Raw genomic sequence first — 17,863 nt, 5'->3', positions numbered from 1 at the left:
TCTAGGGAAACTGATTTTATTTTACTAAGTAGTAGATTGAATATTTAAGTTGTTACGAGCTAAAACACAATTTTCAGTGAGCTTTTAATCTCAGAATTTAAAAAGGACACAGAATATCTTCCTAGCACCTCAAAGACACTGTAGTGTTTGCATATTTAATGGTGTTCTATTTGATCGAACACATCTTTTCAACCATGGTGCATTGGGTGGCTGGTTCTCATTACTACCCTACAAGGTCAGTTTACTTTCATTTGGGATATTAGCTGATAAAAGAAAAAGTTATTTCAACTTATATTGGGATACAAAACATTAAAAAGGAATATATTCTATATCACAATTTTCTCGTGAGGAGGATTTTAAGGCAAGAGATGTCCCAAAATGGGTGGATGGGTTAGACAACCTGGATTAAAAAAATATCTTCTGCTAAATTCACTCATTTATTTACAATGTTTTCTAACTGGCTCCACCCTTAGCTGATGGACAGACTTGAAAATATAGCTATCCTTTTTTTGACTGTTGGCATAAACTCCTTGACAAGTGTCTTTGTTTGCTGTGACATGTGACTTTGGGAAAGGATACACCCTAGGAGCAGTGGTGACTATTATATCCAGAGCTGTTTTTCTTGTGTTGTGTATTTCTTCAGAAATAACAGTCCTATGATTCAATTAGGAGAGAGGATATGTAATCAGATATTTCTGATCTATATGTTTTATAACACTTGCAAGATTAAATGAGTTAATATATATAATTGCTTGGAATAGTGCCTGACACATACTAAGTGCTACCATGTTTCCCCAAAAGTAATGCGTCTTTGGAGCAAAAAGTAATAAAAGACCCGATCTTATTTTAATATAATTTAAGACCGGGTCTTATTTTAATAGACCCGGTCTTATATTATATTATATAATATATTACATATTATATATAGAGAGATTATATATTATATTATATAAGACCAGGTCTTATATTAATTTTGGCTCCAAAAGACGCATTAGAGCTGATCGTCCAGCTAGGTCTTATTTTTGGGGAAACAGTATATGTCTCAGCCATTATTAATATTATGTTTATTATTGTTACTATTATTAGCTTGGCTCAATTGTTGAGGAATATTTTTCTGCAATGTCAGTATTTCTTACTCATTTTTAAGCACATCACTGCAATATCAAATAGCTATCAAAATAATATTTTGAATTTTAATATCAATCCTAATGCAGAAGATAATTTAAAAAAATACTTTTTGATTGCGAAACATAAGACGCATACAGAATAGTGCACAAAATAAAAAATATAGCTTAATTATGTATTGCAAAGTGAACACCTATGTAATCCATTCAGGTCAAGAAACAGTACATTGTCACCTCCACAGAAGCTCCCTTCCGCACTCCCTCGCAATCATTGCCCTCTCTATCCCTCCTAAACTTAATTAATATCCTGACTACTATTATAATCATTTCCTAGCTTTTCTTTATAGATGTACTCAAGCACATGTCCATAAGCCCTATAGTTTAGTTTTGTCAATTTAAAAGAACTTTATGTACTGAACAAACTATAGACTGTAGTTAATAATAAATAAACTTTACGTAAGTTAAACTGGCATAAATTCATCTGTATCTGACTTTATCTCAATAAATTTGTTTGTAAGAATCATCCATGTTGTCGTCTGAGTGCAGTTCATTCATTTTTATTGTTGCATAGAATTCTATTTCATGACTATACTGTAATTTATCATTTTCCATTGATTGACATTTGTGCTTTTTCCAGTTTTTTGATATTATGAATAATATTGCCATAAATATTTTTGACTATGTCAAAATGCACATGAGCACACATTTATTGTTAGTTGCACACTGAGGAGTGGAAATGGTAGGTCATAGGATATATGTATCTTCAAATTTAAAAATTAGTACTAAACTGTTTTCCATATGATTTCTAACATTACTCCTGCCATCAGTGTTAGAATTCCTACTGTTCCACATACTTTTAAATATGATATGATCAGATGTTTTCATTCTGGCCATTGTGGTGAGATATTGTAGTATCTCGTGATGGCTTCAATGTCCATTCCCCTCATCACTTATGATGTTAAACGCCTTTCATATTTATGGGCCATTTAGATATGGTGTGTGTGTGTGTGTGTGTGTGTGTGTGTGTGTGTGTGTGTGTGTGTGTGTGTGTGTGTGTAGTGCTTATTTAAGTTTCTTGCCCATGTTAATATTGCACTGACTTTTTCTCACTAACTTGTGGATCTGAGTCTGTTGCTGCTTACAGTTTTGCAGTTATCTTCCCCAGTTTGTGGCTTGCTTTTTCACCCTCTTTGTGTTACCTTTCTAAAAACTAGAAGTTTTGAACTTTAATGTAGTCCAATTTATGAACCCCTTTTTTCATAGTCTTTTATGATTAGCTGGGGTTTAATGTAGTGTATTTTAGTCAGCTTTTCTTTTACGATTTTTCTCTTCTGTTAAAGAAGTCTTTCTTTATCTCAAGGGGACAAATATATTCTCTAATATTACATTCTAGAAGTGAGTATAGTTTGCCTTTCATATTTTTGTATATGATCTGAGGTAAAGGTCAATTTTTACTTTTTTTTTCTTTCAATTTTTACTTTTACTTCCAATTGTCTCAACACAAATTGTTGAAAAGGTCATCCTTTCCTTGAGCTTTTGCTGTGCCAACTTTCTTATAAATCAACTGTCCATAGATTAGTGAATGTTTCTTGGCTCTTTGTTCTATACGATAGGTCTATTTATCATCCTTGTGCCAATACCATAGTGTTGTAATGAATGTAGTTTTATGTAAATCTTGATATCAGGATCATTTTGGCTTTCATTATTTTCATATAGATTTTGAATCAGCTTGTCAAATTCAATGAAACTAAATAAAGCAAAAGCCAGATGGGACTTTTACTGGAATTGCATTGAATCTATCAGTAATTTGGGGTTTACGAATTCATTTCCAATGTAGGGGGTTTTTCTATAAAAATATATATTTTACCTTAATTGGTCAGAAAATATACTGTAGACTTCAGTCCATTAAAATTTATTGGAATTTGCTTTATGGTCTAGAAGAGGGTCAATTTTTATAAATGAGTTACATGTGCTTAAAAACGGTGCATATTCTCCACTTGTTAAATGCAGCATTCTGTGCCTGTCAATTAGTTCAAGCTTATTAATTGTTCAGATTTTATAAGTTCTTACTGATATTTTGTCTGTTTATTCTAACATTTACTGAAAGAGAGATGTTAGGATCTTCCATTATGACTGTAAATTTGTCTAGTTTTTCTTATAGTACTGTCAATTTTTGTTTTGTATATTGTGAAGCTATGCTGTAAATTGTATAGAAATTTATTATTATGTCCTGGTGAATTGAGCTTTTATCTTTATGAAACGTGCTTTTTGCTTCCAAACCTATTGTGTTTTATATTAATATAGTTCCACTATGTTTTTTTCTGTTAGAGTTGTATGACATAATATTTATCATTCTTTTATTTTTAAGTTTCTGTATATTTTTGCTTTTGGTGTATCTATTATAGAACATAATGTTTTTTTTTTTTTTTTTTTTTAAAATTCATTCTGACAATCTATTTTCTTTTAATTAGTATTGAGGTTGTTTTTCATTTAAAGTGAATACTAATTAATTTGGTTTTAAATCACATATGCCATGCAAGCACTAACCAAAAGAAAGTTAGCACCCCTGAACTCCAGCCTCTTTCTTTCTAGCTCTATGAGACTGTCAGCAGCACTCTTCAGCTTCTTAGCCGTTGAGTCTCCCCTTCTGGGTTTGTCATATCCCCCAGAGAGTAGGTGGTTTCAAATGCCAGGCGCGCCTCCTTGTTCCTTAAACCTCCGCCCTCATCTTAGCCTGGTAATGCTTTCCTACCTTTCGGTCTTCCAATACTTTGGAAAATATGTTTTTTGTTTTTTTTAATATGTTGTGAAGTTTTTCTAGCTGAGTGTTTGTCCAAATTACCTACTTCGTCATTACTGGATTCCTACAATCATGTTTTTTAGAATGTGCTTAATTTAGCCATTAGAAGTTATTTGAATATCAAAGGAGAAATGATATAAAACTGAAACTGTTTTTCAGAATTTTAGTAATAATTCCAACTTTTTTGTTGTGATCCTTTGGCAATCTTAGTGCTATAGTAACCTTACTCAAAGATGTGAAATAGTCTATACTAGCTTGGTATTGTGTTTCCACAAAAAAAAGACCTAGTCGGACCATCAGCTCTAATGTGTTTTTTGGAGCAAAATTAATATAAGACCAGGTCTTATATAATACCTGATATTATATTATATTATATTATATTATATTATATTATATTATATATTATATCCAGTCTTATATTATATTATATTAAAATAATACTGGGTCTTATATTAATCTTTGCTCCAAAAGACACATTAGAGCTGATGGTCTGACTAAGTCTTATTTTCGGGGAAACACGGTAATACATTTTAAGGTTACAATATGATGACAGATATAGAAATCAATGTCATAATATAATCTCAGCAGCCTAGGGAAAATTTGAAGTGCATTGTATTTATTTTCAGGATATACCCAGCTAATCCCTTATAAATAAAATGTACATTGTGATGTCATATGTTTCACTGTGTGAATTATCACGGGTGGCTCTTTTGTGAGAAGTAGTTCTTTATTTTGAAACCCCATTTGCCTTTCCTGATTATTCTTTTACAATTTACATTATGAAAATGTCCCAAACATTTAAGTTGTATACATGTGTAATGTTATTTGAGTAAGAGACCAATAAGAGTTTTGACTTGGATTTATCAATTGTGTTTTCCCTCAGTGTTTAGCAAAATTTAAATAGATATTTTTCTTTTCCTTTTAGGACACATATTTATTAATATATAACTTTAAATTAAATGTTTACATATTTTACTCTGAAAAACAGTCTTCAACTTATGCTTTGGCACTTCCAAAATAAAAGAATTGTTCGAAATATTCAGAGTAACAAAATATAGGTTGAGTGTATACATTCTACATTTCCTTGAAATACCCTACAGTAGCAATTAGTGTCCTGATACTATTATAGAATGATCATAAAAAACCTTGAGTGAACAGTCTGCTGCAATAACCCTGCTTTACCTATGATGGATGCTAAGCTATCAATGTTACCTTATGCGCTCTCATGAAGACCACTTCTCCCGTTGGTGGAAATAAATCCTTTTTTCAGCATGGGCTTTGGAAACAGGCCAAACTGGGTTCCAGTCCATTTGCCAGCTTCACTTTGGGTTTCTTAACATTTTAAAAGTTTGTTTTGTCCACATAAGAAGGTGCAAACATGTAGAGAATTTTTATAAACATTTATTTGAGCCAAACAGAAAATACACCTGGAAGCAAAAGCACAAAAGACTGAGATAAATGCTTCAGAGAATAAGAGTTTGTAGTTTCTTTTCTGCATTTGAGATTAAGGAGGGAATGTAAGGAAGATTACATGAAGCGAGGCAGGGAATCAGATTACAGGATGGTTAAGACTATGTGCTCTCTTGAGGATGGTCACACTTTAGAAAGAAGGGGTTGAAAATGTGGTCATGTATTATAAGGAGGGTTCTGAAAGGTAGCATTTCAAAGGTGTGTTTAGATGCACAGAAACAACGGACAGGGTTTGCTTAAGGCAAGGTAAGTCTTTAAATGAAGAAATTATATGTCTGGGGTGCAACCACCCACCACGACTTGCCCATTTAGAAATTTATGATCAGATCACCTTAGATGCTACTTTCCATAGAACCCCTTTTTCATCCACAGCTCTTCCTTTTGGTCATAAATCGATCCAAAGGATGCATTGATGACCAGCCTTTTGGTCGGATGGTACAGTCTTACTGTGCTAGGAAGGCTCTTTCTTAAGAAGTCTCAGCATTGACATCGTCTGTTGAAATGGTGGACCAGTGGGAATGGAGCACTACAGTAATTACGGGATGTGAGTTGAGGCTGAATTTTCCCAAAATGGAAGGGTAGAGACATGAAAGGCAGGTTTTATGACTTTCACAGCAAACAAAACAAAACAAAACAAAACAAAAAACATTGAATTATTTCTAACTATCATGATCCGAGTTTTGCATTGTGTCTTATTTTTCTGTATTTGGCATATCTATTATAACATGTACATAAGCCATAAAAAGAATATTAACATTTACCTTATACATCTTGATGTGGTCATGGGAGGAAGTGAGCACGGAATTTACCTACTCTGCTATCTTCACTGGGACCCTGAATTAATTAGAGGAGTTTTTGATGTTTGTCATAGGTGAAGGCAATTGTAAGATGTCCATTCATGGCTAGACATGTTTTTTAGATGAAAAATGTGAATCCCTGTGTTAACCCTTTTATGTTTAGCTGCATATAGATTAGTTAGTAACACCTGACAAGGTCTCTTCCAACAAGGTTGAAGAGACTCTTTTATTTGATTTCTCTTCCAATAGGCAAAATCTCCTGGTTATAAGCCATAGTCTTTGAAGTCTTTATCTCCCAGGAGTGCACTATGAAATGAATTAGTTACTAATTTATCAATTTATTTAACCTGGTTAATAAGTCCTTGACAATAAGATACAATGTCTCCTCTTAATAAGGTTGGTTCACATGTCTCTTTATCCAGATGCTTAGGGCAACCGGTAATTGTTTTATAAGGAGAAAGGCTTTGTTTACCAAAAAGGGAAGATCTCAGATAAAACCTCAACCTAGATCTCAGATTGATGAGCATTGTAGAAGTAGCTTTTGGCCAAGGGAGATTAAAAGCTTCTGAAAATTCATAGTTGAGTTTTTTTTTCTTTAAATTAAAGTTTATTGGAGCGACAATTGTTAGTAAAGTTACATAGATTTCATGTGTACAATTCTGTAATACATTATCTATATCTCGCATTGTGTGTTCACCACCCAGAGTCAGTTCTCTTTCCATCACCATATATTAGACCCCATTTACCTTCTTCTAGAGCCCCACTCCCCCTGCCCCCCAGATAGTTGAGTTTTAATTGTCCCATTGTTACATTCCACCGAATCAGAGGATTTGGGGTAATAAGTACAATGAAAATGCTGTAGAATAGACTAAATGTTACGAATGGATTGCATTCTTTTCCCAGTAAATGGCTCCCTTAGTCACTATGTAACTCAGAAGGAATCCCCCAATTGGGAATTATATTTTTCCAATAAAAATTTACCTACCGTTAAAGCTGTTGTTCTCCTGCAAGGGAAAGCTTCAAACCCAAGGAGAGAACATACAAATCATAACTAACACATATTTGTGTCCTCGAGATGGTGGCATTTAGATAAATCCAATTGCCATACCTCAAATAAACCTAAAGGGAGTAGGAAATGGCACTGGGATCCATGGAATGGTTTTCCTGGGTTATATTTTAGACAGATAGAACATCTGCTGTATGCTTTATGTAGGGAGAAGGTTTTCAGTAATATCGTTTACTCCTTTAATTCCTCTTTTCAGGGCCCCAATGGGTTAGTTCATGTACATATTAAAGTATAGGCAGTTGAGCCACTATAGGTAAGATTGGTTTCCCATTGGGTCGAAGCCACATCTGTTTGTCTGGGTCAAAGTTTACCTCCTTTTGTTGCCATATCTTTTCTTCTGTAGCTCTCTTTTGGAACTGCAAAAGAGTTTTTTTTAATTGATTTATTAGGGAGCACAAAACATTCATGGGTCTGGATAATTTGATTGCTTAGTCTACTTTTTTAGCTGCCGCATTAGCTAAATGATTTCCTTTTGCCTCCACGGTGGTAGCTTTAGAATGTCCTGAAATTTTGATAATTGCAATTGTCTTGGTTGTTGCGTGGCATCTAATAAGTCTGCATCCTGTTTTTCATTCTTTATATTTCCCTGACAAAGTGAAGAAATCTCGCTGCTTCCATAACATTTCAAATTTATGAGCTACACCAAAAGCATAGTGACGGTCAGTGAAAATGTTGGCTATTCGATCTTTGATCAATTGACAAACTTGAGTTAGAGCAATTAATTGGTCTATTGGGCAGATCTCATTTTAGGTAAATAACACCTTTCAGTTACAGCCAGCATGGAATTTACTGCAGATTTAACTTGATAATGTTCCTGTTTGTCTTTTAGATAAGATCCATCTGTAAACCAAATTAAGACAGCATTATCAATAGGAATTTTCTGTAAATCATTCCTAGGAGCAAGGAGGCAGTCAGTAAGTAAAACGCAATCATGGGTGTCTTTATCCTATAAAGAAGGTAGTCAAGTTCTGGGTTAAGACTGTTACATCGAGCTACAGTAATGTTAAGTACAGGAAGGAGTGATTTTTTTATAAGTACTGACCCAGTAATGCTAAGTATGGTGAGAGTATAGCAAAGATTCAACAGAATGAGGAACATAAATGATTAAAGGAAAACCCCTGACTATCTCTTCTGTTTGTTTGCACAACATGGCAGTAGCAGAGATCGTCCACATACAGAGAAGGAGCCCTTTTGCTACCGAGTCTAATTGCTGGCTATAATAGCCTATAGGTGTATGATGATTTCTGTGTTTCTGAGTTAGAACTCCTAAAGCATTTCCTTTATTTTCATGTATGAAAAAGAAGAAAGGAAGTTTATAATTAGGGTGTCTTGAAGTGGGAACTTCAGATAATTCTTCTTTTAGAGCTTATATAGTTTGTTTCCCTTCAGGGTTCTATTGGCTTTGATCAGGTAAATATGACTTTACTAAGGCATATAGTGGTTGAGCCATTGATAAAAAATTTGGAACCCATTTGCAACAATATCCAGTCAATCCTACAAATCCTCTAAGCTGACTCTTAGTTCTTGGTAGAGGAAAGCATAGGATTCCTTTAAGTCTTTCAGGTTTAATTAGTTGCCCAGTTTTAAATATAAGACACCCAAGGTGTTTTACTTGGAGCAAACAGAATTGGAAACAAATCATCCTTTGAGACCTTATATCCATCCTTTGAGACCTTATATCCTTTTACAGATGGCTGTTGCAATAGGTGAATTGTGTCCTTTCAGGAATCTAGTAATGTCCTGGAGCATAAAAGTAAATCATCCATGTATTGGATTAGAGTGGAATCTCTGGGAAAATCAATATCATTTAAATCAGCTTTTAGATTCTGAGAGAAATAGGTGGACCTGTCCGTGTATCCCTGGGCCATTACAGTCCAAGTAAATTGGTGATCTTCCCAGGTGAAGGCAAACAGATATTGACTGTCTTTTTCCACAGAAATTCTAAAAAAGGCACTACGTAAATCTATTACTGAAAAATATTGGCAGTCCACAGAATGGCTGATCATAAGGTAGGTGGGTTTGGAACCACATGATGTCTAGGAATAACTATTTTATTAATAGCTCTGAGATCCTGTACAAATCTCCATCATTTTCCATTGGGTTTTTTTTTTGTGTGGTTTGGAGAATTATAAGGGCTTGTACATGGAATTATAAGCCCCCTTTTAAAGTAATCTTGTATCATGGCTTACTCCAGCTATCACATCAGGTCTTAAAGGATATTGGCAAATATTAAGTAGAGGTAAAGTATTGTCAATAATTATTTTGATAGAAGTGATGAACTTGATCTTCCTAATATATTGGTATGTGCTGAAAAGAACCCAGAGCTCCATAGGAATATCCTGTAGTAAATGTTCAGTCTTGATTAGTTTCCTCTTATGGAGGTTCCTTTAAAATTATGATTTTCTCATTTGGTTCAGCATCTGATCCATTTAGGCCTAAATACATTTCACCCTTCTGAGAAAAGAATGCAAGCTCCATAGATGTCAAGAAAGTCTCGACTGGTCAGGTGAATTGGGGCTGATTTGACAAGCAAAAATACATATTACCCTGTAACATTCATTCCCCAGCTGAAAGGGAACAAGTTCTGAATTAAAAAACAGACATTTGTTGGTTAGATGTCCCTACCATTTGTATAGAAGCTTTACTCTGAGGGAGAGAGCAACTTAATTGGGGAGGGTGCAGAACAGATAAAGTAGGTCCAGTATCTAGTATCTACCAGGGCTTTAGCAGCCTCCCTTTATATGGGTAATTTCAACTTCTCCTAAAGTGTTGATAAAGAGAAGAAGAAATGCCCTCTTGCAATTCTGGGAGCAGCCCTGTGCTTGCTCCTGTCTCCTTTTCCTAAATCCCATTTCAGTTTTCTACAGTCCTTCTTAAGATGACCTGGCTTTTTACAGTAAAAGCAGCCTCTCTTGCCCCCTCATTAAAAATGCCTTTGGGAAGGTCTGACCTCCTTTTTTCTACAGTGTCCTTATTTGTTAAAATGGAGAAATCACTGTGTGGAGGGCCCAGAACCAGAAAATACTGAGACAGAATGATTTCCACAAGCTCCAGAACATCAATGTGAGGTAACCTGGGACCTGTGTGTTCTTTCAGTTACAGGATTTATACTGTGGATAAAAAGGGGTTCTACAGAAAGTAACCTCACAGGGTGATTGAATCATAAATTCCTAACTGGGCAGGTCACGGTGGGTAGTCATGCCCCAGGCATATCACTTCTGTAGTAAAAGGCTTATCTTTGCCTTAAGCAAGCCTTGTCCTGTGCATATAGCTCAATATACCTTTGAAATGTCCCCTCTCAGACTCCTCCTTCTAATACCTGGCCATTTATTGAAACCCTTCCTTCTAAAGCTTGACCACCCTCCAGAGAGCACATAACCTTAACTAGCTTGTAATCCAATCCCCGTCTACTTTCTCCCATCTTCATGTAATCTTGCATACATTACCTCATTAATATCAAATGCATAAAAGAAACTGCAAACTGTTGCTCTCCAAAGCATTTATCTCAGTCTGTTGAGATCTTGCTTCCAGGTGTATCCTCTAGCTCATATAAATTATTATAAAAATTCTCTATAGGATATGATGTTCATATGTTGATAATACATACATATGAATAACAGAGCTTTGGGTTTACTCTGCATTTTACTTGGATTAAAGGTTTAAACATACAGAGGGTGCCAAAAAAATGTAGACACATTTTAAGAAAGAAAAAAACTATTAAAAGTGTAATACTCAATATATACCGATAACGAAAGATGAATACAGGTCACATTTGACTTCTGCAATTACAAGAGGTGCTCAAAGTGGTTACCATCAGCGTCCAGACACTTCTGATTACGGAGAACTACTGCTTGAGCAGCACTGACCAAAGTGTCCACTTGCATACATTTTTTTTGGCATCCCCGGTATATATACTCTTTTTACTTTCTTTAGAGGAATACTTTCCCCCCATAGTTTTATTACTAATTAAATTGTATATAGGACAATATGGCAGGGGTTTTATCAGAAAATTTCAGGTGGTTGCTAGTCTAGAGCAGGGGACAACAGACTATGTCTTGAGGGCCAAATTCAGCCCCAAGCCTGGATTTGTAAATAGAGTTCTATCAGAGCACAACCATTTGTTCAAGTGGTTTTTATTATTATTATTTTTTTTAATTTTTTTTTTCAAGTGGTTTTTAGAGATGTTTTGTTCTACAGTGGTAGTAGAGTTGAGCAGTTGTGATACAGACTGTAAGACCTGTAGAGCTTAAAATATTTATCTGACCCTTTACAGAAAAAGTTCTCCAACTGGTGTCTGTAAGATAAGAAATGAAGAAAATCAAGCTAGGGCTGGTTCTATACTCTTTTAGTGGATCCCCGACTAGTTTTATTTCTTTCTGTGAGTGTCTTTCTTCCTCTTAAGCAGAGTACTAAACAAGATTAAACTCTCCTGCCCGGTGCTTGTCCATTTTCCTAGAAAAGAGAATCTGATCAGTCACTTATACCTGACTAAATTAATTTATGTGTGACTAACCCCTCTTAGGAAAAATTTTGTTTAAAAAAAAATAAAATTGAGGGAAACTTCTTGTTAGGCACGGCCAGAGGAATGAGTCATGGGAGACCAAAATTGGTCTATTAGAATTTATTAGGCGTGTTTGAGCTGCGGGAGGTCAGGCTAGAAGAGACCATAACCTCCCTGAGCAAAAAGGGGTATGGAGTTTTATAGGAGGGGGTAAATGAGGCTGTTCCCCCTTCAATGCTTCAGGGGGTTTTCGCTGCATTGTCTCTAGCAGCAAAGGGTTTCGGGGCCCTGGCTCCACAAGGCCTCTGGCTCCACACCCTGGCCCTCAGGCCTCCATCCAGACCGCCTAAGCCTGTCCAGGCCCACTGATCACAAGCCCCTAGTTGACCAACAAAGTACAAAGCAAGACAGGATAAGATGGTTTCTACATTCCAGGCGGCTTCTCCAGGCCTAAGGCAAACATAACCCAGCAGGTACAAGGTACAAAGCAAGACAAGATGGCTTTTTAAGATAAGAAAGTTCCTGTTCCTGGTCTAAATATGGCCTAACACTTATTCAATAGAATGAGTCTTTCAATAGTAAAACTTGAGACTTTCTAGCATCTGGGCAGGAATAATTTTTAAGGTGTCAACAAGAACTTGATATGCTCAAGTAGGCAAACTGTCATTTCACTTCATTGGTCAGGTTTGTTTCTATATCACTGTCATCTTTTCTTGTGCATCTATTGTGTATGTATCTCTATCTCTCTAAGTATATAACATCTATCTATCTATCATCTATCTGTCTATCTATCTATCTATCTATCTATCCATCTATCTATCTATCTATCTATCTATCTATCTATCTATCTATCTATCTATCTATCTATGTATCTATCTATGTATCTATCTATGTATCTATGTGTCTATGTATCTATCTATGTATCTATCTATGTATCTATCTATGTATCTATCTATCTATCTATCTATCTATCTATCTATCTATCTATCTATCTATCTATCTATCTATCTATCTCTATCTATCTTTTACCTACCTACCTATCATTGCTTTATTTCAATTCATAACTCTACTTATTCATTCCTCAATACCTTTTCCCATGTATCTGAAAACTAGCTTAAAAGTATTTTCAGTTATAGAAATTTGGCTTAATCAAAGAACTATAGAGGTCAATAGTATAGTTAATATGATTATGATAATTGTATATCATCATCATCATCGTCATCAATGTTTATTCGGATCCCAGATTACAGCAATTTGTAGGAGATGTATGGAGTTCTGACAATTAAGTTCGTGAACTTGTTGCAACAATGTTGCTAAACTTTTTTGCTATCAGAGGGATTATTCATTATGAATAAGTACCAACTGGACAAACAGTTAACCAAGTTTGCTATTTGGAAGTGCTGAAAAGGCTGCATGAAAAAGTTAGACGACCTGAACTTTTCACCAACAATTCATGGCTCTTGCATCATGGCAATGCACCAGCTCACACGGCACTGTCTGTGAGGGAGTTTTTAGCCAGCAAACAAATAATTGTATTGGAACACCCTCCCTACCTACTCACCAATGACTTCTTTCTTTACCTGAAGATAACGGAAATATTGAAAGGAAGGCATTTTGATGACATTCAGGACATCAAGGGTAATACGATGACAGCTCTGATGGCCGTCCCAGAAAAAGAGTTCCATAAATGCTTTGAAGGGTGGACTAGGCACTGGCGTCAGTGCATAGCTTCCCAAGGGGAGTACTTCCAAGGTGACCATAGTGATAGCAATGAGGTATGCAGCACTTTTTCTAGGATGAGTTCGCGAACTTAATTGTCAGAACATGTATATTGTTTTAAGCAATAGGATAATGTTTTTAGTTAAAATATTTAGTACTTACTATGTGCCAGTATTCAAGGTTCTAAGTTCTTAATATATATTTTTATTTAGCTCTGACAGTAACTCTTGAGGGGGATACTATTCTTATCAGTCCCTAATTTTACAAATGAGGAAACTGAGATACGGAGAAGTTAAATTAATTTGCTGAAGTCTACCTGGCTGTTAAGTGGCAGAGTCAGAATTAAGTTCTCGGAAGTGCCTCAATAGGCATTGCACTCTATTGCCTATAGACAGATATGTTCAAGATTAACATTTGCGTACAAAAATTACACTAAAGTATTCCTTTGAGTAATTAATTCCTTTGAGGAACTTAAAACAAAATTTAATTCACACAAATTACATTAAATGTGTCAAAGACAATTTGTTTTATGAAAAAATTATGGTATTTATAAAATAAATACTGTTCTCCTTTATCCACCAAGTTTTTTCTTTTTCTTTTACCAATTTTCATTCTTCTTATATTTTTTGATTTACACATGCTCCATCCTAATGAAATCCAGAAAAGGAAACTAAACCAAAAGTCAATGCACCTTTGCCAAGGTTAAAATGAATGGCTCTGGAGTGTTATCTGTTGAAGGACACTTGGGGATTTATTGCTGTTCTCCTGGCTGCTTCCTTATCTCTCAATGAACCTCATAAGTTGGAAATCCACACAGGTACCTCAGAGTCATAGGTTGAGTCATATGCTGAGCTTTTCTCAGTATTGTCCTTCAGCCAAAAAGGATATTGAGTGTTGTGTAAGGATGCAACATAGCGTAGTGGAAAGAACATTTTATTTGGCACCTCAAATCCTGGGTTCAAAATCAGATTCCATTAATTACTAGCTCTATATCCTTGGGCAAATCACTCAACATCTGAGTTTCAGTCAACGTACTGGAAAATAACAATATCTATGTCATATGATTATTTCTGAAGATTCAATTTGATTGCAAGCTAAAGTGTGTTAATTAAACTTTAAATTGCATTTTATTCTTCTTTTATGAGTGTGATGAAGAGCACATACATATAACATGGATTTGAGTTTGTACAATACAAACTATATAACTCATGATTTTTCTTGCATTACTTCATTTAAATACATATTTTACTTGGCAGTATCATGCCACACCTGTCAAAAAATGAAAGCAATGAGAAATATCTAACCATTTCTAAGATCAGTTTTGTTCAGAGTAATGTAGACTTCAGGTTCTGTAAAATCCAGATGGAAGCCTGTTACAAATATTTTTGCCTTTGTTCCTCATGGACAATAAGGAAACCAGTCATGCCTCAAAACAGTCATGTGTAATGTTGTCTTTATCTCCTATGTAACTCGTAAGACACAAATGGAAGATATTTTAGATATATCACGTGTTGGGTAATGTTTGTATCCCAAAAGATAAAGATTTTTTAGAGACTCATAAGAGCTTGATTTCTTTTTCACAACCTCATGATGTAATCAGGAAAGTATAAAATTCCTCACTGAAATTAAATTAATGAATTAATGTGATAAACCTATTTATAAGAAAACATTCTAGGTGAATGTTTTGCTGCTTGCTCTCTGTGTTGGTGGGTATTTGGCTTGGTAAGTAACAGGAGGTTAGAAATAATTTCACTTTCAGCTGTGGTTGTGAAGATAAGGAAAGAAAATCAATGTCTAATCACCACAGATTTACAGGCTAAAGACTTGTCACAAAATATTCTGAAGTGATACTCTCTTTGAGACGTAACCTTCTGACATGCACTAATAAGGGAAAGTCATGGAGAAATACACACACACACACACACACACACACACACACACAGTGTATGGTTTATACAGGTTATGTGCAAATTGTAGCTACTCATTCAGAAAGGAACCTTTCTAGAATCTGCCAGGTAGTGAGCCCCCTTGGAGCTCTGAAGCTTCACAAAGTTTCCACTGTCGTTAACTCTGACTGATGTTGTCATAGGGAAAAAAATAATAATGTCTGGTTGTTGATGCAGCAGTGCAACTTAACTTCAGGGAATCTTTGTTGTTTGACAGAAACAGGACATTTGTTGCCAATAATTTTCCTACTGGCTTAATGTGCCAGTTGTGAGGTGTTACAAAACTAATAAATATATATATTTCCTTTCAGGGACGGCTACGGTTATGTCCATGGCTAAAAATCTCTATAATTAACAGGTATATTCCAGAGATGCTAAAACATTAACCTCATGATCTTTTGCTGGGAGCTATAGTAATTTGTAACCATATCTTTTTCAGGAATTTGTTTGCTTCCAAAAATGGGGAAAAGGCTATGTTCTGTTGAACCCCCAATCAGTCATTAAATTCCTGTAATCAGAAGATGAAGAAGTCTGAAATGTTTCCTCTTAGAATTAGCCAAAATAATGAAAGTCTAATAGATAAAGTTTAGGGCTGTAATCTTTGCCTTAAGGATGGCTCCACATAAAATGAGATCATCTTGGCTCATATTCGACTTAGTAACTCAATTCCCAGCCTTGGATATTTCAGATATTCCTTGTGTATTCTCTATTTTTTATAGTATAATTTTTTTTAAAAAAATGATATGTATTGCTTTTGTAGGTACTCCTGCCAGGCAATTCTTTGTCTTTCCATAAATTTAAAGGAATTATATAACAGTTTAACACATTTAATAAACAGACTTTATATGGAAATAATTTTATGATTTGTAGTGAGTTAAAGTTTATCTTAAACAGTTCTGTTTTAGGTTTGCAAAGCAAACTAATCATTAGGTAATTTAAGAGCCCATGGTAATGATAATATAAGTAAAAACTCTAATGTAAACCTTCTGCTCCAATATTCATTCACTTTTCCTTCAAGCTAAGAGGGAAATCTGGACTATGTATTGGGGGCAGTGTTTAATAAAACAAAATATCTCTCTATAAAATTATTTTGCTTACATTTATAGAAGTGACAGCTTAAGAGGATGCCCCTATAACTGACAAAAGAACAGAGGAACGGCAGGTCAGACAGCTTTTAATAGGCTGTGCCATCCTGAGTTTGCATTGGTAACTTACAGGTTCACATTTGTTTGGGTCCAAGTTTTTTGTATAACTTCTTCTTAAGTTTATTTATATAATTTGTTCCTACCAGTGACCTGGGTCATTTATTACATCTATTAACTTCTCTCTCTGAAGAGATTCTGCCAGAATTCCTTAACAACTGTCTGCGAGTCTGTTTCTTCTCTCCTTAAATTTAAGATCAAGGATTTGCTGACACTGTGTTTTGAGCCTGTTTTGCTGCTGGACTGATTATCTTTTCCTGGGGATAAATAGAAATACATGTAATTCACCAAACTGTTCTGTTTTGTGTGGCAAAACACTTTTCAGAAATATAAAACTCAAAAAAGAATTTTTAAAAAATCCTTTTTTATGCTAATTTAATGCTAATTGGAGCAGTTTCTTAGTATTATATTCAGATTTCTCACTGACTTCTAAGGATTGTTTTCCATTTTGTATACTTTATATTTTGCTCATGGGTTGATGGACCCTCCTTTTACTATCATATGTTTGCTTTTCTCTAGAAAGTAGACTGGGAAAACTTCACTGGAAACTATCTTTGGCTGTGAGTACCTGTAGCTTTATTATTACAGTCCCTGTTCAAATTTGTTTCTTTCCTAAAATAATCTCAAAATGATTTAATCGTGTTGATTAGAATCATTTCATTAAAATGTAATTTTAATGTAAATGTAATTAACTGGTTGAAAAAGGAAAGCCTCTTCAATGTTAAGTAATGATTTAAAATTATTTCAGTAAATTTAATTGATACTATTTTAGAAAATTATGTCAACTCTTTTTTTTAAAATTAGTTTATTGGGGTGACAATTATAGGTGATGAAGTACAGAATTGTACACCTGAAACCTATGTAACTTTACTAAAAATTATGTCAACTCTTAAGTGTTAAGATTTTGAAACTTTTAAATATTAAAACTCCAATTTGTGGGCTTTTAACACAATGCTTGAAAAAGATCCTGCTTAAAAGGTCTATACATATGTTTTATTTCTAGGATAGTCTAGGTACTTAATTTATTTGAATGAATTTAATACGAATCAATACTCCAATGGTTGAACTTAGTAAAGCAGCTACATGTCAAATTTACTGAAACTTTTTCAACCAGATAGTCTGTATAATTAGGAATTGTTTGAATTGGATCCTCTTCCTTATAGAAAACAATGTCCCATTACTAAGATAATCTGTACTTTTAATAAGCATTTCCCACATATTTTCATATATGTGTAAAG

This window comes from Rhinolophus ferrumequinum, chromosome 5 (genome assembly GCF_004115265.2).
Source record: "Rhinolophus ferrumequinum isolate MPI-CBG mRhiFer1 chromosome 5, mRhiFer1_v1.p, whole genome shotgun sequence".
Lineage (NCBI taxonomy): Eukaryota > Metazoa > Chordata > Mammalia > Chiroptera > Rhinolophidae > Rhinolophus > Rhinolophus ferrumequinum.
Note: the sequence above shows the minus strand (reverse complement) of the source record.